General features: G+C 41.7%; 1 protein-coding gene and 1 long non-coding RNA gene across 5 annotated transcripts in view; one reads left to right on the forward strand and one right to left on the reverse strand.

Annotated features, from left to right (window-relative positions):
* Positions 1-5,283, reverse strand: part of LOC127550333 (uncharacterized) — a 44,551-nt gene extending 39,268 nt beyond the window's left edge. The window contains exon 1 of the long non-coding RNA XR_007950857.1: positions 5,190-5,283. This is a non-coding gene — a long non-coding RNA (uncharacterized LOC127550333). The remainder of the gene's footprint in view (positions 1-5,189) is intronic.
* Positions 5,284-5,403: 120 nt separating this feature from the next.
* RALY (RALY heterogeneous nuclear ribonucleoprotein) overlaps positions 5,404-19,571 on the forward strand; it is a 58,024-nt gene continuing 43,856 nt past the window's right edge. For 3 of the 4 annotated variants that reach the window (XM_051979142.1, XM_051979144.1, XM_051979143.1), the window contains exon 1: positions 5,404-5,686. The gene's annotated coding sequence lies outside the window, so the exon portion shown is untranslated. The remainder of the gene's footprint in view (positions 5,687-19,571) is intronic. The other variant, XM_051979145.1, reaches the window with a different exon arrangement.

Here is a 19,571-nt window from a genome sequence, read left to right on the forward strand (position 1 = left end):
CAAACTACACTGGCCTGCTTGTTGTTCCTCAAATGAAATACTCCTGGGTCTTTTCACTAGCTGTCTCTCATTCTTGGAATGCTCTTCCTCATCACTCTGACTTCTGGCTTCCTTTAAATGTTAGTTTAAATCTTACTTTCTGCAGCAAGCCTTTCTTGGCCCTATTTCCCTACCCATTCATCCATCCAAATACCTTCTTTCTCAGATTATTTTCCATTTATACCATTTTTTATCATGTATATTCATGATTATTTGCCTCCCCATTAGAATGTAATTCCAGAGGACAGGGATTGTCTTTCTAAACACAGATTCTTATCTCTTTGATCTTGCCATCATCCATGTTCATGAGCTCCAAAATTGCCCTATTTGATCATGATCGGTTGACTTTCTACTTTCCCCTCTGCCTTTCAATATTAAATCCTTCTTTTCATCTATTTTATGATCTCTAATCCTTCTACTTCTCAGGTCTTTCCCAGACCATCTGCATAAGTCACTCTCTTTTTCTTTTCCCATTTTGACACCTTGGTGAACCATGTTAATTCTGCACTATTCTTTTCTTTAAATTTCTTGCCCCATTATTATGTTGGCAATTGTATGCTGCCAAGACTCAACCTTGGATTACTCACTATCCCTTGCCTTTATTCCTACACGTATGCTATTAAATGGAGGGGGAGAAAATCATTCAGTCCTTCTAACTAGATCTACAAATTTATGTTACATAACCTCAACTGAACTATCATTGCTACTAGGTAATCCTTCTTTACTTACCTAATTAATTCATTATTCCGTTCACCATAGCACTTTTCCAAACTTTTTTCATCTCTCCTCAAATCTTCCATGGCTTCCTCTCCTCCTAACCTCTCAGTTAAGATTCCTGCCTTTTATTTTAATGACAAAAAAATGAGAGCATTCACCAGGAACTCACTCTTCTCTCTTCTTTCTACTCAAATGTCTTTTGCCACCATCACATCCTTCTGTCTTCACAATTGGTACAATTCTATCCTGTTTGTTCCAGAAGATTGTCGTCTCTATCATTTCTACTGTCTCACTTATCTTTAATCTCTCCTTGTCTACTGGCAGCTTCCCTACAACTTAAACATGTCCTTCACCCTTAAAAAAATTCTTTATTTAATCTTTCCAGATCCACTAATTATTATCCCATATCTCTCTTGCCTTTTGTGGCTTCCTTTAAACGGGATGCCTCCATTTCCTTTTCTCTTGTTCTCTCTACAACCTGGCTTCTAACCTCATCACTCAACTGAAACTGCTCTCTGAAAAGGTACCAATGATCTCTTCATTTCCAAATCCAATAGCTTTTTCTCCATCCTCAGCTTTCTTGAACTCTCTGCAGCCTCTAGTACTGTTAATCATCCTCTTCTCCTTGATACTTTTCTTTTCTCTGATAAGGTCCTCATTTCCACATATCTGGACTATTGCAATCATGGGCTGGTTGGTCTGCTTACAATAGGTCTCTCCCCACTCCATTTTATCCTCCACGAAGCCAACAATATTTCTCCCAGAGCTCAGGTCTTACCATGTGATCCCTCCCCAATTTAATAAACTCCAGTAGCTCCCTATCATATGGTCAAATATAAAATCTTTTATTTACATTCAAAGCCTTTATAACCTTTTCCTTTATAATTTATAAGTGCCTTCTCTAATACATATTTTTGGACCTAGTAACAGATCCTTGTTGTTTCCTGAATGAAACACTCCATGCCTCCAAGTTCTCTGCCTCCTGGCTTACCAGGATTACTTCAAGTCCCAGATAATATTCCACATTCAATAGGAAGCCATTTCTAATCTCTCTTAGTTCTGGCACTTTCTTTCTGTTAATTATTTCCAATTTAATCTGTATATAGCTTGTCAGTTGTGTGCGTGTTGTCTTTCCCATTAATTTGTGAATGAATTAAAAGTAAAGACTGTATCTTGGCTTTCTGAAAATTCCTAGACCTCAGCACAGTGCCCATCACATAGCAGATGAGTAATAAATGCACACTGACTGATTGAGGTGCTCAATGAATAGATGGTCTTAAATAATTTTGTGTTGTTTATCATTATTTCCTTCAGTCAACAAACACATTGAGCATCTGCTACCTATAATGTACTATGTTAAGTTCTGGATACAATAGCACACTTATACAGCACTTTACAATCACCAAAAAATTTAAAAGGCCTGATTTCATCCTCCCAGCACCCCTATGAGGGGAATGATCAACAATAATAATGCTGCTGATGATAACAATTCCTTTTCTTGTAGTGTTTTTTTCTTCCTGAAACAATCTTTTAAGGACCATAGATATCACTCCCATTTAATGTATTTTTATTTATATTAATTTGTTTGTTTATAAAGGCCGTTTTTAAATTCAAACTTTCTATATTGATGAAATCACAGATCCAATAAAAGAAATGTGTTTGTTTTTTTTTTGTTTTGCTTTTACTATAAATTTAGTAACTATAGACACGGAGGTAAGCCTCAAGGGATTGGGAATTAAGGAGAAAGGCTTCTTCTCACCTGGACATGATCCAGGAAATACTGTGTTGGTTCCTCCAAGCATAGCAGAAAAAAAAATGTAGACAGTTTTCCATCTCTTTGTGTCACAGTCAAACCCAAGTTGATTTGGATGGCCTCATGAAAAAAAAGATTAATCTTCATGACCAAAATCTTTGACATTTTCCCCCTATTTTGATCATCTAGAGATTCATATAACCCTTTAAATAAATTACTTAATATCCTAGGATCTCAATTCTCTTATCTGTAACATGAGGGGGTTGGAAGAAATGGTCTCTGAAGTCCCTTCCAGCTAGGGAATTGTGATCTTATGATTCTGTGGCCCCTCTAGAAATATAACAAATAAGGGTGTTTGACAACTTCTGTTTTTTCCCCTCTCCCAGCTTCTATTTTCCTTTTTAAACAAACAGTTGTACATACTTTTCTCTACCAATTGAGTGGAGAAGTCTGTTCTGTTGGTGTCTGGATGTATCAGGTTTGTTTAATAGTGTGTTATCCTGAGGGTTCTTGCAGCCTTGGCCCCCTACTGGTCAATACTCTGCTCTTTCCTCCCTTTCAGTGTCCTTTTTATTCCTCTAATTTGGATTTAGTCCTGGATTTTAAATTAAGTAGAAAGCACTAAACTCCTAAACTGGATTTCAGTGGGGCCACTCCTAAATTGCAAGGTATTTAGGTACTCTGGGTTATTATTCAGTCATTTTCAGCCACTTTCAACTCTTTGTGACCCATTTAGGAGTTTTGGGGTTTTTTTTGGCAAATATACTGGAGTGGTTTGCCATTTCCTTCTCCGGTATATTTTACTTATGAAGAAACTGAGGGAAACAGGATTAAGTGGCTTGGTCGTCGGGTCACACAGCTAGGACATGTCTGAGACCTGATTTGAACTCAGGAAGGTTAGTCTTCTTTGACGCCTGGAATCAAAGTATCCACTCTGACACCTAGCTGCTTCTCAACGATGAGTCTTGGCTGGTAACATCTTGAGGAGTCAATTGGGAATATGTCTGAGAACATATTGGGGAAAACGTGGAAGGCAGAGGAGTATAAATGGCCAAGAACATGTGTAGTGATGTTAGTTGAGAACATCTGGGAGGAATGTTATAGACAGGGAACAGGCCACAACAAAGTTAATTACAGGTTTGGGGGGAGGGGTGGAGGCAGGGTACATCTGTTATTTGCCTGGGACTCAATTAATTTGAATAGGTTGCAGTAGAAAAGGTTTCCTCATTAGAACAAATGCCACACATCTACAAACCACCTCATTTATATTTCTGTTAATGTTATTCTCCTTCAGCAAGTGAACCCTTAATGTCGGCTTTAATTAAAGCATTTGCCTCTGATTGTGGACTTCCACCAATGAATAGACTGGGAGGTCACCGTAGAGTGGGGGACGCTGCTCTTGTTGATGGGAATTCTGAGGATTTGCAGCCATGTAGGCTGGGCCAATTTGATAACTCTTTAATGAAGATCATACTTTTAAAATGCCAACACATCCTTTGTTTAATAATAATAACAATAACTAATTAGGGACCTCAAGTGAAATCTCAGAAGGAGAGACTTGTATTAAAGGACCTTTGTTCTTAGCCAGTGCTCTCTAAGCTGGCAGCATTGTTTATTGAGATGAATTTAGGAGAGCAGCATGAGGATTCTAGATTGGGTCAGGAAAGGAAGACTGGGGTCAACTCTGAGGCAATTGAGTTAGGAATGCTGAGATGGAAAGATTACTACACCTGGATTCAGAGAAGGTGCTCAATTTGGAATTGAAGAACATAAGTTTAAATTTTGGCTCTGCTGTTGACTTCTAAGGTCCCGTCTATCTTTAATTCTTTGCTCTCATACACTGGGCCTGAGTCTTCAGATACCTACTTGGTATGTGTGTTGATATCTTGGATAAACTATTCTTTTCTTAGGCTTGCAGGTTTTGGGTTTTTGTTTTGTTTTGTTTTTCTATCTGCCAAATGAAGATAATCATAAAACCTGGTCTTGCCTCATTCAGAAGGTTGCTGGGAGGATCAAATGAGATATCGGAAGGGGAATTGTTTTGTAAGCTACTGCATCGGGCTCAGTTACATACATAGAATTATTATGGTTACAGGCCTATTGTCTTCCTCTTCAACCTTAGTCAAGTTACGTCCCCTTAGTTTCCCTATCTGCAAAATTGAGAATAAGTGTAAAGAAAATCTCCGATCTTCCTTCTAGTCCAATATATGACCCCTTCACCTCGGGATTCATAAGGTACCTGTCTCCAGGGTAAAGGAAGTTTAAGTTAGTGTTGGGAGACCTGCCTCTTCCGATCTGGAGCATTCAGGTGCAACGAGAGGAGAGCAGGCAGGGCCCCGGACTAAGCTGCCTCCTCCACTCGCAGCGTCCGGCCTCTCGAAGAGCAGGCGGAGGCGGAGAGCCGAAATGCTTGGGGGATGGGGTCTCCCTCACCCGCTCAGCTCCGCAGCAATCCGCCCATAAACGAGGGCGGGGCGACTTTGCTCAGGGGAGTCGGAGCCGGAGCCCCATCCCCATCCCCATCCCCATCCCCAGAGAAGGTGGGGCTTGCACCAGAGGGATGCCTCCTCCCGAAGGCTCTCCCGGGCTCCTCGCGCCCCGCCCCTGGCCCCGCCTTCCCCCGCGAGATCGAGAGCTTTTCCAAAGTCGCACTGAGAGAAGGGGTAACGGGAAAGCTTACCCTGGCCCGGCCGCCTCCCGGCTCGGCTGCAACCTCCCTCACCAGGACGCTAATACGCTAAGGAACTGTATGCGCTGCGTGGGCGGGAGCGCAGAGGGGTCGAACTGCGAAAGTGCGATTCCTCCTCATCCTTCCCGTTAGTGCTCCCCCTTCTCATCTCGCTTCAGTGGTGTGGACCGCTAGAACGACTAGCCACAGCCCGACTGGCGCCGCTGTCAGTGCGTCCGGGCTCCCCAGCGGTGTGCGCGGGGGGCCTGCTGGAGGAGCCAGCGGCGGCAACGACGACGACGACAACGGGGGCGGCCAATCTTCTCTGGCCCCCACCCCTGCATTAGTTCCCACAACAGCCCCCGCCCCTGGGCTTCAGCTGCAGCCTGTGCGAGACTCGCGGGCGCTCCCGCCTCTTGGTCCCCTCCTCCACCCGGCCCTCGCTCCTCCCCGCCTCCGCCTCTCGTTGTTTCTCGGAACCTTTTTTGCTCCTGACCTTTCCTCGCTGGGTGAGTGGGGCTCGGGCGTGGAGCGGTCTCGGGTGGGTCTCGTTTCCTTTTTTTCTGGGTGGTTTTTCTTCTTAGATTCTTAAGCCACCCCCCCAACCCCCACCCCCACCCCCTCCTATTTTTAGAAACACTTTCAGCTCCTGGAGGGAACCACGTGCTGGCCCGGGACAGAGTAAATACACAAATAAGTAGAGGCGCTCGCGGAGCAGGGGCCCCGAGGCCTCGGCGGGCCCCGAGCTGGCTGCTGGAAACCTTCCACCGAGCGCGGCTCCGGTGCGCCCCTCTCGGGCCTCGGTCCCGAGAGCCGCCGCCGCCGCCCCAGGCTCCGGGTCGCTGCGGGCGACTATAGTGGCCCCTGGGGCTGCTCTCGTGGCGGGGCCTGGGAGTTGGGGGAGGGAGGAGGGAGCGAGCAGGAAGGAGGAGAGGTGGCGATGGCGCCTGGGCCGCTCCGCAGGGACGCTGCTGGCCTCGGATCCTACGGTGGACTGGAGAGGACCGAGCGGCCCCCCCGGGCCCCGATCCTTCCCCTCGGCCTGCAGCCGCGCGGGCCGACCTCCCCGCAGTGAGACGCGCCCTCCCTGGCTCTTCCGGACTGAGGCTGCGAGGCCGCTCTTGCAGGACGGGGCCCAACGTGGTGGGGCTGGCGGGAACCGGGCCACAGATAGCTCTCCCGCCTGGGCGAGGGCCGAGGCTGCTGCTTCGGGAGAAGTTGTTTTCTACTTAAGAGCCCGCGGAGCCTTTGCTAGGGTGATGCTCCTCCTTTTTTTTTTTTTCCCCCCCTTTGCAGTACTCTTACACAGAAAAAAGTAATTTCTGTAATTTAATGTGAGGTACACAAAACTTAAAAGAGGTCACCGGTCCAAGCTCCCAGTCTTAGGTGGCCAAGGACTTATTTCCCCCAGGCCATCGAAAACGCAAAGAACATTAAATTAATTTGTTTTCAGACTTTTTGTTCCTCCCACTACCTCCACTGGTTACTCTGGGCTCGGAAGAGGGAACAATAGGGAAGGAGGGATATTTCAGGAGGTGGGGAAAGACAACAATTCTTTCCTAAACCCAGCTTGGAGAACTCTGGGGAATTCCTGTCCAAGAGGTCGCATCTGAAGACCTGGGGTGGAAAGTAATCTAGCTCTAAATTTACCATCCCGTAGAATGTAAGATCCTTGAGGGCTGGCGCTGTGTTTCCTTTTGTCTCCAGCACTTGATAGGCTCGCGGAATGGGATTGTTGGATTGCTGCCATCCTGTTAGTTCTTTGAACTCTCTGGGGAAATTCCTGGCTGGGTGTCCCTCCTGATATGTTTGGAGTTAGGATTGAATGAAAACTCTGGTCCCTTACATCTAGCATCCTGTGTGAAACCGGTTTGGGAGCTAGCTAAACAACTAGAAGGGCCTCTCAGTCCTTAAGAGGTCTCAGCTGGAGATCCTGGAGAGCTGGATGAGAAAAGGGGGCTGGGCGGACTGAGGAATCAATCGGGAGGGAGGATCTGGCGCTTCTTTGGTTAAAGGAGTTGAATAGGAAAGCCGGGTTGGTGGGAAAATAAGGTATCCGAGACTGGACTTTCAACTCAGATCTTCCCTCTGCCTTTGAAACTCCCAGAAACTATTAGCCTCTCAGACTAGTGAGTGTGACCCAAAGCCTCTCCTGAATTGGATGCAAAGAGCATTAAATATTGCTTTCTCTATGTGTATGGGGGAAAGAACTCCCAAGTAAGCTGCTTATGCAGTCCTGAGGAGTCAGCTGGTATTCTTCTAGTCCAGTCAGCTTCATTGTATTGAGCAGAATGCATAGTCAGAGGGGAAGGGACAAACCCAAGTAAAGTAGCTAAGATTTGAACCCAATTTTCTTGACCTTTTAGTTCAGATCTTTTCCTCAGATTGCTTGGAGCCCTGTCTAGAGGAGAGTGAGATCTGAATTAAAAACTCCCTATGGTAGATAGATCAAGAGGATTGCTTGGGTGGATCACCTTTCTAAAATATTGTTCCCCTGACCATGCTGACCCTGGAGATGGATTAGCTGGGGAGGGGGAAGGATTAGTTCTTGGCAGCTGCAGGAATCCTGATCCAGGATGCTAGAACCCAGTTAGGGGCAGCATTTGGCTGAAAGCCTGGGCCTGTGAAAAGTTCCTCACATTCTTATCAGATATAAACAGGGATTCTAAGGGTGAAGAAAGAAGATAGAAGGAGGGTGGGGGGGAGGCAGCTGATATTAAATGCCTTGCTCTGGGTGACTGAAGATAAGAGACAGGGACAAAGGGAGTTAATATGACAGTGAACTCCTGGGGCCTTCGGTGACCCAAATAACTGCTCAGGGATGGAGAACGAGATCAAGATTTAGATAATGAGGATGTTGTGTGATCACCAGAAGAACCTAGCAGTACTAGTCTTATCATAATGATCTATGTTGCTAAAAAGGCAGCCTGGCATATTGTCTAGAGCTCTGGACTCACTTGGAGTCCAGAGTTTAAGCTCATACTGTTCTAATGTTCTGACTATTGGCAAGTCATTTAGTATTCCTGAGCCTTAGTTTCTTCTTTTGTAAAATGGAAATAATGGCGAATCAAAAAAGTAACTAAAGATTTGCAAACCTCTATGAGCTATATAAATACCTATTATTTATTATTCTTTGGGGCTTTTCTTTAGGTTTCTGGGAGAAAATGACAGAAAACTGGGTGTACAATGACTTAATATGGTAAAGGTCTTTATAATGCAGTAAAAGGACAGGGAAGAGAGGTCTGGCCAGGGGAAGACTCTACAACTATTTTTCCTCTATGAGCCTCAGACTCACTATCTGTAAAATGAAAGGATTCAACCAAAGCATCTTCGATTGCCTTTTTTGTTCAGTCTGATTCTGTGATTATATAAGGATTGGACTGGAAGAATTGGAAGTAAAGAAAAGATTGGTGTTTTTCCCTCTTCCATCACTTTTCCTATCAGTACTGATGGCAACTCTTTGATTGTTTCTGTGTCCCTTTCCCAGAATATTCCAAGCTTCCCTGTCTACTCAGTTGAATTAAAAGCAGCCTTTATGGGGGCAAAAAGTGACATACATGGTGTCATATCAGGAATAAATTTGTGGCCTAATTTCTGGTAATGCTGTTTACTTACTGCAATCTTGAGTAAGGCCCTTCTAGATTACACTTTTCTTATCTGTAGAATAAGAGGGCTAGAGTTCCTCCAAATTCCCTCCATATTCTAAATTCTGCAATTTAGGAGATGACCATAGATCTAGAATTGAAAGGGACAAACCATTTCAATCCTTTCATTTTGCAAATGAGGAAACAGGGTCAGGGGAGATCAAGGTCTTAGAGATAGTGTCAGAGATGGAAATTGAACACGGGTTTTCTGACTCCTGAGATGTTGCGTTGGTTTTTTTCTGTCATTATCCCACAATGTCTCCTGAAGGCATGACTAGACAAAAGTGTTTGTGTCAAAAATCTTGGATTTACAGTGGACTGCAAGCCCCAAATGAGTTGTGTGATAGGGCATTCAGAAAAGCTAATTCAGTAGTGTGCTGCATTAATAGAGGCATAGTGTCCTGAATGAGGACGGTGATAGTCCCCTGGCACTTTGCCCAGGTCAGACTACATCTGAGATATTGTGTTCAGTTTTAGGCACCATATTTTAAGGAAGGATTTAACAATCTGGAGCCTGCCTGAAGGAAGACAATCATGTTGATGAATGAACTGGGGGCCATGCTATTTGATGATAAGATGTGGAAAATGGAAGTGTTTTTGCCTAGAAAGAGAAGTCTTAGGTAGAATGGGATCACTGTCTTTATGTATTTGAGAGGCTGTCACATAATTTTATTTTTCTTTGTCCCAGAACACAGAACAATAGATAGGAAATTTTCCCCTTACAAGCCTAAGTATGCTATTTCTAACAATTAGAACTGCCCCAAATTAAAATGATTCCTCTTCAATGACTATCATTTGCCACTGATCTAGAAGAGATTCTTGTTAAGGTTAGCTAGATTAGAAGAGCTCTGAGATTCCTTTTAAAAAATGTTTTATTGATGTTCTTATTGTTTTTTACATTATTGTCACTTCTCAGTGACATCTCTTTGTAATAAATGTATTCAGTCAAGGGGGAAAAAAATTGGCCACATTTAAAAATGTGTACTTCATTCTATAGTCTGCCACTTCTCTGCTTAGAAGCAGAACATCTATTTCACTATTGTTCTTGTGGAATCTTGATAGGTCACTGTTTTGATCAGTGTTTTGAAGTTTTTCTTTGACAATATTGTTGTCGTGAAAATGAGACACATAGTTAACTGAGACCCAGAGATGGGAAGAAACTTGATCAAGCTAACATGTTAAATTCATCTCAGAGCTAGGAGTAGCTTCCAAGATTCCTGGGCTCTTAGGGCTCTTGTTTGAAGCTCTTTCCACCACATTTTTCATTGTTCTCTGAGTAGGAGAATGATCCAGCTAGTCCTACTGATTCACATTGTACTTAGTCTCATTGATGTTTTAAAAATTTACATTTGTTTAAAGTATTATGAAGTTAGTATTTTAAGCAGACTCTTTTCTTAGGCCCCAATGAATCCTGAGCTTCCCAATTCTTGCTCCATGGTCGGGATTGAACTATGTGAAGTAAGATCTCAAGGAGTTTACAATCTAAGAAGTGAGGAAGACCCCTAGATTTATAGGCAGATGACCAGAGTTTGAGTTCATATTCCGTATAAGATGTGATGAAGTTTTTTCTAGTTAGGACAATTGAAGATTCCATAAACTCCATTTGTGAAGACAGAAACCCTACTAGTTACCTATTAAGATAAATTTATTACTTCACTCTCACTAAGTATTCTATTAAAAGTCCAGATTTATAAGTCTGCTTATACATTTGCTGCTGTCTGCTAATAATGTTTATCCTAAAGGAGTTTGTCCCTTGTTTTTCTAGTTTCTTGTTTGGATTTTTTTGACTGTAGGCTTTTCTTTGTATCTGTTGATCTATTTATTTACTTTCCTTTGTAACTTGTAGGGATCAAAAGGGTTCATTTCTCTCATTCACCTCTCTCGGGGAAGGGTTTCTCTAAGCAAGATTTGCCCAGATTGTAGTGGGGGGGGGGGGAGAAAGCAAAACCATATAGTGCAAATAAGCCAGTTCTTATTTTGGGACTTTTAAAAGAATATCCTGAGGAGGCTCTAGTTATTTAATTGAACCTCATATTATAAAGACTCACTCTAAAGAGATTTTTCACAACTTTTTGTTCCCTTCAGGCCATGACATGCACTAAAATTACTATTCAGTCATTTCAGTCTGTTCAACTCTTTGTGATCCCATTTGTTGCTTTCTTGGCAAAGGTCTGGAGGGATTTGCCATTTCCTTCTCCAAAAGACTGGAGGGGTTTGCCATTTCCTTCTCCAGCTCACTTTACAGATGAGGAAACTGAGGCAAACAGGATTAAGTGACTTGCCCAGAGACTTGGACAGCTACTAAGTGTTTGAGGACAGATTGGAACTCAGGAAACTGTCTTCTTGATGCCAGCTTCAGTATTCTATCCACTGCGCCACCTAGCTGTTTTGCACTAAAATGAGCTCTCAGATTCTATTCCTGGCTGAAAGAAACTTTTAAAATACATTATTTAATTTTGTTTAGCCTTCCCTCTCCTTCCCAAGTAAAGCTCATTCATTTATCAATACTTGGGTCCAGTATTAGGCTGTTCACTGTAACAATAACTCATTTATATAATGACTTAGTTTACAAACATGTCTTATTGTTGCTATCTCATTCAGGACAATAGACCTGTGAACTAGGTACTAAAAGTATATCATACTTGTTCAGAGAGAAGTTTACACAAGCTTACAAGTATCAGAGGCTTCTGACTCAATGACTGTTTACCTGTATCACACTAACTTTCTAAAAACAACTCTCATTGATTTAGCCTTCTGTGATTTAAAGAGTACATTGTCTCATTTGGTATGCTATATAAATGAAATTTAGTCCCTGCCTTCAAGGATATCACAAAAACTTTCATGTTAGGGGGTTGGGGGGAGGGGAAGCAGATCACTTTAGGCTTAAGGAGATCCTGGAAGGCTTCCTGGAGGTAGAATTTTAGCATTTAAATTTTGAAGGAAAAAAAAAATCTACACCTGGAATCAGGTCTTCTAAGTTCTGTCTCAGGCATTTGTTTGTGTTTTATGATTGTGCCCCAGTAAGTCACTTAACCAGAGACCCAGTTTCTTCTTCTGTAAAATGGGCATAAAGAATATTTGTATTACCTGTCTCAAAAGGTTTTGAAGGGAGAGCATTTTAAATACTTTGTAGTGAAATGTGAGATGGTTTGCTTATATCATTCCCACCTATCGAGATAAAGTACTGTCAGGCTAGCATGAGATTTATATGAAGGACAAAGAGTAATCTTTTGAGGCCAGACAATTTAGGGTGCATGAGAGGGAGAAGTAAAATATGAGACTCCTGAAAAGTTGGAGCAAAGCTATGGGGTCTTTGACTATCAGCTTTTAAGGTTGGACTTTTTGTTCTAGGAAGTGAGAGGGACCGTGGAAGGTTTCTGAGCCTTCCATGAGATGTGGCTAGGGCAGGGTATATTGGGAAGATTAATCTAGTGACATGTGCTGGATTGATTGGAGACTAGACCAATTTGCAGCTTGGCCTCTGTTAATGACACTCATTCTAAAAAATAAATTTGTCTCAAGAATGGCCAGTTATCCAACATGTATATTGTAGGAGGGTTTCTGCTCTACTTAAAAACAATTTAGGGAATATCAGGGTTTCTCCATTAGTTGTATATTTGCTCAGGAGAAAAATATGCAATTTCTTTGCCTGCTTTTATCCACCTTATGGATTTGACTACCTGTTTATGTTCTGCAGTTTTACCAAATCACTTTGAAGACTGAAGGGAACATGGGTCATATCTTAGAGCTTTTCTCCCCTCTTTGTTCTGTCAGTGAATATTAGAAAATGTGCCTTAAATTATCCAGTTTGGAGAAATAAAGCAGGTCTGCCTGCTCTCTGGTACACTTTCATGTTTCACCGAATTCAGGTCAGCTCTTGCTCAATTTGGCCAGGCCAGGGCCTCTTCATATGTATGGGCCCACAACTGTTGTCTGTAAAAGTGACTGGTAGATCATAGCTGCAGAGCTGGAAGGGACTCTAGAGAACATCCAGTCCAAACTCCTTACCTTATAGAGAAGGAAATTGAGGCTCATTAAGTTTTTGCTGAAGGTCACACAGGTAAAAAGTGACGGGGCTGGGATTCTAATCCTTCTTTCCACTGTACCACAATGCCCTTTCAGGGAACCAGAACTGACCAGGCACAGAATGCAGCACAGTATATATTATATCTTCATCTGATCACTCAGCAATAAATTCCCAACCAACTGCTCTGTGCATGGCCTTGAGCACAGATGAATAAGACTAGGGACCTGTCCTGTAGGGCCAGTGATGACACACAGATAAAGGAAAACTCCTATTTCTCTAGGACTATAACCAAAGCACTTTCCTTGCAGCAACTCTGAGAAGCCTGCTGCACAAGTATGATTATCATTTTATAGATACAGTGATGCTTCAAGAAATTAATTTTCTTGCTTGTAGTCACAGAGTTATTATTGGAGCCAGGATTTGAACCCAGGTTCCCTGACTCAGAGGTGAGTGCTTCTTCCATTACACTATGCTGCCTCATAGATAACTGTAATACAAGGTTGCACAGGATAGGTCCAGAACCAAAGCAAAGTACTGGGAAAGCTTATTTTCAGCCAGAGATCTGGAAAGGCTTCACAAGGAAGGTGCCATTGAGCAGGGTTTTGAAGATTGGATAATATTCTAGCCAGTCTTCCATTAGTCAGTCAATAAACTTTAACAGCTTATTATGTATAAGGCACTGGGAGTACAAAGAAAAGCAAAAGTAGAATTGCCATCAGAAAGCTTGCCCAAATTGTTTTTATATATAATTAGAAAAAAAACTTACATTCTAAAAAAAAATTCTAAATTCTAAAAGAAATGACCTGTAAACAAGCATATACAGAATATATACACAATATCTTTGGTTTCATTTACTCTCATACTGTAGTCAGAAAGACTACAGAATGAAAACACAATATTCTGTTTTCAGAGGCTCTGCTAAGGTGGAGTTGAGTCTATTGTTCCAGGCTTACCTCTTGGGTTTCTCTCAGTCTATACTGTTTCTTCATTATGTTTGGCAGTTTTTTCCTGTTTACTTAAGTCTCCAGTCTTCGTTTCTGAAGTGGGGCTTTGTGCTTGGGTCACACTCTGCTCTCTTATGCACTCACCTTGGTAGATGAGAATAACCTCTTAAATGTGTTTGCCAAGACTAGTCACCACATTCTGTAAGACTTCTTGGATTTGGGCTCAGTCTTCTAGTAGTACAGTTTGGGCTTTGGACAGCTCCCTTAGTCTCCCTCCCCTTGTGCTGAGCTGAGTTTGTTGGCTCTGTTGCTTGCCGACAAGCCCTGACCATTGTGCTAGTATCAGGCCTCCTGCAAGGCCCCCAGATGCTTTTCTTCTCAAGTGCAATGCTGGTCCTTTGTTCTTTTGTGGCTCAAACTATGGACTCCCCGTGTTGGTCTGGCCTTGTCTCCTGCTGAGCCTTGGGAAGGGCTGCCCAATCCCTGACCATGTCTCTTATGGTGGCTGAGATGTGAATAGGGCCTCACCCTGTTTGGTTTGGTGCTTCATTTTCCACCCATCCTGGCTTTTTTTCTGCTAAAGCTTCCATGGAATTCTTGCAGGATTTTTTGTTGTGTGGAAGAGCTTATAGGTATTGCTAAGTATTTTTTAAACTTTAAATTATTCCTTTTGGGGATATTTGTAGGTGATCTAGGTCCAAAAAAGCTGCCATCTTCCCACAATTCCATACATACAGAGTAGATGGAAGTTTCTAGCAGATTCAAGAAAGGCAGACAAGAAAATCATCCTGCAAAAGGTGACATTTGAGTTGACTTTTGAGGGAAGTCAGGGATTCTGAGAGGCAGAGGTCAGGAGGGAGAATGTTCTAGGCACTGACACACATGGGACAGCAAAGAGACCATTGTGCCTAGATTGTAGAGTGTGGAGGGGAATAAAGTGTAAGAAGAATTTTCAGTGCCAAATAAAGGACTTTGCTCTTGAAGAGCCATTGGAGTTAGGAACCGAGGTAGGACATAGCCCTAAACTTGAGGAAAATCAGATTGGCAGCTGAGTGGAGAAGTGCTTGGAGTCAGGAGAGATGCAAAATGGGAAGACCAAATAGAAAGCTACTATTGTGGTACAGGCAAGAGGTAATGAGAAATGGTGGCTATGTGAGTGGAAAGGAAGTAATTTATAAAAGAAATGATGTGGAGGTAGAACGACAAGCTTTGGGAAATGGAAAGGACATGTGGAGTGAGTATTAAAACGGAATGATTGAGAAGATGGTGATGGGAATAGGGAAGCTCAGAAGAGGGGGGAGCGTTTGAGGGGTGATGAAATGGCTTACTTATAGATGGAATAGGCATATACCTTCCTATAGGAAATGAATTGCACAATTCCAGATATCATAAGATTAAGAGTTGAAAAGGAACCTAGAGGTTTTAAAAGGAGAAAACTTTAGGCCCAGAAAGGAAAAAGAACTGGCCCAATATCACATGAGTGATAAATGTCAGAGTGAAGACTTGAACTCAGATCCTCTAATTCCAAACTTATTCTTGCCATTCACTATGGAAGCTTTCTATTGAGTTGGTGCAATTTACCATTATTATTCTGTTGAAATCCTTTTCTTGAAAACCTCAGATGCTGTAGCTCCTTTGTAGCAACCTCCCTAATCTCCCTGCCTTTCTGAGGTAACTTCTTACCCTTCTTCCTCCAACCCCAAATGTCACCAAGTATTTTGCCTGGACCTCACTTTTCCCCTTCTCTCTCTTTGTATTATGAATATTTTTTTAACTTATTCTCCACCCCACATAAGATCCATTCGACATAAATTTCTTATATATAAGTAGAATTTGTTATAGCTACCTTTGTAACCCTAACTTTAATCACAGCAGTATGTGCCCTGCACATGGTAAGTGCTTAATAAATATTAAATGAATTAATTACTTTACCTTTTGTTCTTATGATTTCTGAAATTTTTTAACTTTTTGACAACTGTAGTTCAGCATCATAGACTTCCTTTGCAATCCAGTATGGTTTATTTTATGCATTTAAAAAGCATTCTTCTGAGAAGTTACATATAAACTTTTCTTTGTCAAAGTGGTCACAAAAAAAAAAATACCCAACAACAACAAAGCAGATTGAGAATCCTTCACTAGATTGAGGTCTCTCAATTTGATCCTTGTTTAAAGGCTGATTCCCTTAGGGAGAAAGCCATCCTTTGAATAAATTTTGGACTCCTCTTGAGAACCAGTTTGGATTGGGAAAAGCTAGCAGGTAGCATAGTGGATAGAGCATGGGACAATGAGTTGGGAAGACTTGAGTTTGAATCTTGCCTTAGACATTTGCTAGCTATGTGACTTTGGACAAGTCACTTAAATGCTGTGCCCCTCAACTTTCTTATGTGTAAAATGGGGATAATAGCACCTACCTCCCAGGATTGTTTTGAAGATCAAATGAGGTAATATATGTAGCGTGCTTGAAGCATTTGTAAATTCTATTAGTTATTATTGTTAGCTAACAGCAGGACTCTGTTATCTGAAGGGGAAGAGAGAACCCAGTAGGCCTAGGAACAGAATTCAGAGGATGCCAATGGCCACCTTTAGAGTTTTGACTCTGGAATGATGGACATGGAGCTAAACCAATCTTGTCCAGCTCTACCTGGATTCCCCTTCCTTGAGGGGCAGAAGTACAGTGATCTGACTACTTTAGGAAATGGCAGAAAAAAAAATTAAATCTACTTGAAAAAACCTTCCTGCAAAGTGCTAAGCACTCCATCATCAGAATTTCTCTTCCTCTAAGACCACACATCTTGACTTTTCCTCCTTAAAGGTCTAGGGACTCATTTCTCCTGAACTGTTTTCTTTAGGGACATGTTGCTTCAGGTCACAGGTTTGGAGAGTAGATTCAGAGTTTTTGTCTGACTTGGTGAGTTCATGATCTATGATTCTTTTGCTTATTTCTCCTGCCTCTTGTGCAGTTTATCCCATCGTAGTGAATTAAAGTTTATTCCTTTAACCTCTTTGTAACATAAATCTGATGAGATTTCTTTCTTTTTGATTTTTCTTTCAACTTTATTTCTCTAGCCCCAGAAATCTGACTCCCGATAGCCTTCCTTGTATCTCAGTTTCCCCATCTACAAAATGAAAATTAAAACCTGGATAATAATTCCTGTTCTGCCTCCCTTATGTGGGATGCTATTAGGATGAAATGAGATCATTCATGGATGTGTTTTTCCAGTGCAGATGTGAGGAATAATTATCCTAGACAACCAGAAGGAATCTTTTCTCACTTTGCCAGCTTTGTACCCAGACAAGTTGCTTTACTTTTTCCTCTTTGGACCTCAGTTTTCCCCTCTGTAAAATGAGAGCTAGGACTATGTGTCCTTGAGCTCCTCTTCAACTGTGAATTCTAATAATCCTATGATGATGGTTACTACTTAATGACTTGGGGAATCTGAGGAATTGAGAAGTACTCAAGTGATTTTTTTCCAGCTCCTTCACTCAGGTAATTGCCCCTCTTTTTTTTTTTTTTTAAAGACTAAAGGTATTTTTGTATTTGTAGGACTGAGACTTGTTTCCTTAGAGGAGCTGAGAATACTGCCTCTGGCAAACCTCCTTCTCTTCCTACTTATTATTCACACCTCCTTGAAAATGTGTCACTCACTCACAGTGACCTCTAGGCACAAGAGATCATTTTTAATCAGTACACACCTTTCTGTGTGGATGTTCTGTAACCAAATAAAGATTGTTTTCTTCTGTACTGAGCCCCACGGCCAGGTCAGGAATAGCTCTAGCCCAATGAATCCTAGCATCTCAATATTTTTACTTAGGGTTCCTTCTCTGCCAGGCTTTCAATTGGATTTTGTTCTGTCATCACATTTCCTGCATTGCCTCCAAGTTCCTTGTACTTGGCATATACTTTCTTTATTTCCATATGTTGGAAGTCCTTCCTTCTCTTCTTCCTTTAAGCAAAGTGTGACTCAAGTGCTGTTTCCTCTTCCTTCACCTTTCTAGATAAAAGTGGCCTCATCTGTCTTGTTTTCTTAGAGTATGTTTGTATATACATGCTGTGTTCTTGAATCCCCTCCTAATAATCTCTCCTTTCCCCTATCCTCCCAATAGTTTGTTAATGCTTTGAGGGCATCTTTATGTCCTGAGTAGTTTTGGGTCCTGAGATGCTTAACCAACTTGCTGGGAAAGGAGGTAGTAGATTGATGAGAGCTAATGTCCAAAGCTCAGCTTCTGCTCCCATCCTTCACCCTGTGGATTCTATCCGAGTTGTATAATTTTACCTGACTGATCTTATAACTCATCAACTAGATCTTGCCTTTGACAATCTTATATATATGTACCTTCTTAAGCCTACACTCCTGTATTTATGTCCTTATCTCTCCTAATATTTACATATTCCTGTCTGATCAGCCCTGGATCAACTTTTGGGTTAATTCAGAGGGTCATAGATTTAGAGCAAGGAGGGATCTTAGAGGTAATCAAACCCTTCATTTTACATATGAAGAAACAGGCACTGAGAATTCTCTGGGATGATGGTCAGGGAAAAAACTGATGCTTTTTCTCTATGGAAATAGGACTGGAGAGTATCTGAAGGAAAGATGTCCTGGAGGCCTAAAGGACCTTAGACGTTTACTATAGTTTCTCCTCATCCCTTTAATTTTGATTTCCTTTGTTTTTTAGTTTTTAAATTTTTTTTCATTCCCTTTTTAAACCTCTCCTCCTTATTAATGGCCTGGAACTCCCTCTGGAATCAACATCTAAGGCAGGCCATAGTTCATTGCTTCCTTGTTTCCATTCTTTAAATCCTCCAAGCCACAAGCTTAACACCATTAACATCCACTCCATTTTGTGATTAGATACAAAATGTTAACATCAGCCTTTGCATTGTAAATATTAAACTCTGGTAGGACACTGCAGCATAATTCAACATTGTTAATCTCAAACCAATTGACTGGCTAGAAGGTGCTTACACTAATACTATCTCCACTGTTACAAAGTGTCATAGTGATGGATTTTAAACTTCCCTGACTGCTGAAGCCCTTACTCAGTCATCACCAAGGATTGATTTTGACCCTGTGTTTTAGAGTCTTTTTTAGCTAGATAACTCACCTTCCACTTGAATAGTAAGGCAAAAATATTTGTATTTCTGACTGTCTTAGTCTCAAAATTCTGTGTTTCATTCCAGTTGTACTTCTTTCTTTTTCCAATAGAACATAGCCTTAATAAAAATATCTTAGATTTAGAATCCTGAAACCTAGATTTGAGCTCTGGCTCAGTCACTTATTAGATATATAATCTCAATTCTTTACCCTCTGGGTTTTATTTCTTCGCCTGCACAATGGGAATAATTACACCTATGATATCTGTCTTCCAAGGTTGCTTGCTGTGAGAATGAAATGAAATGAAAGATGAGAAAGAGCTCTATCATTGGAAGATACTATGTACATGAGTTATCTCTAGTTCTATTTCACTTTTCCTTTTCCTTCCTCCCCCCCCCCCCAGTAGAGGTGGAAATAAGTATTTATTAAATACCTGTTATGTGCCAGATCCTGTGCTAAGCACTTCACAGATATTATCTTATTTGATACAATAACTCTGGGAAGTAGGTACAATTGTTATACCTATTTAACAGATGAGGAAACTGAAGCAAACAGGTTAAATGACTTGTCAGGATCAAAAAGCTGTAAGTGTCTGCAGCTGGTCTTCCTGACTACAGCCCAAGTTGCCTAAGTGGCATCAGAGAGAATGCTAGTTTTGGAGTTAAGAACTGAATTCAGCCCCTTCC

Source organism: Antechinus flavipes, chromosome 2 (genome assembly GCF_016432865.1).
Source record: "Antechinus flavipes isolate AdamAnt ecotype Samford, QLD, Australia chromosome 2, AdamAnt_v2, whole genome shotgun sequence".
Classification (NCBI taxonomy): Eukaryota; Metazoa; Chordata; class Mammalia; order Dasyuromorphia; family Dasyuridae; genus Antechinus; species Antechinus flavipes.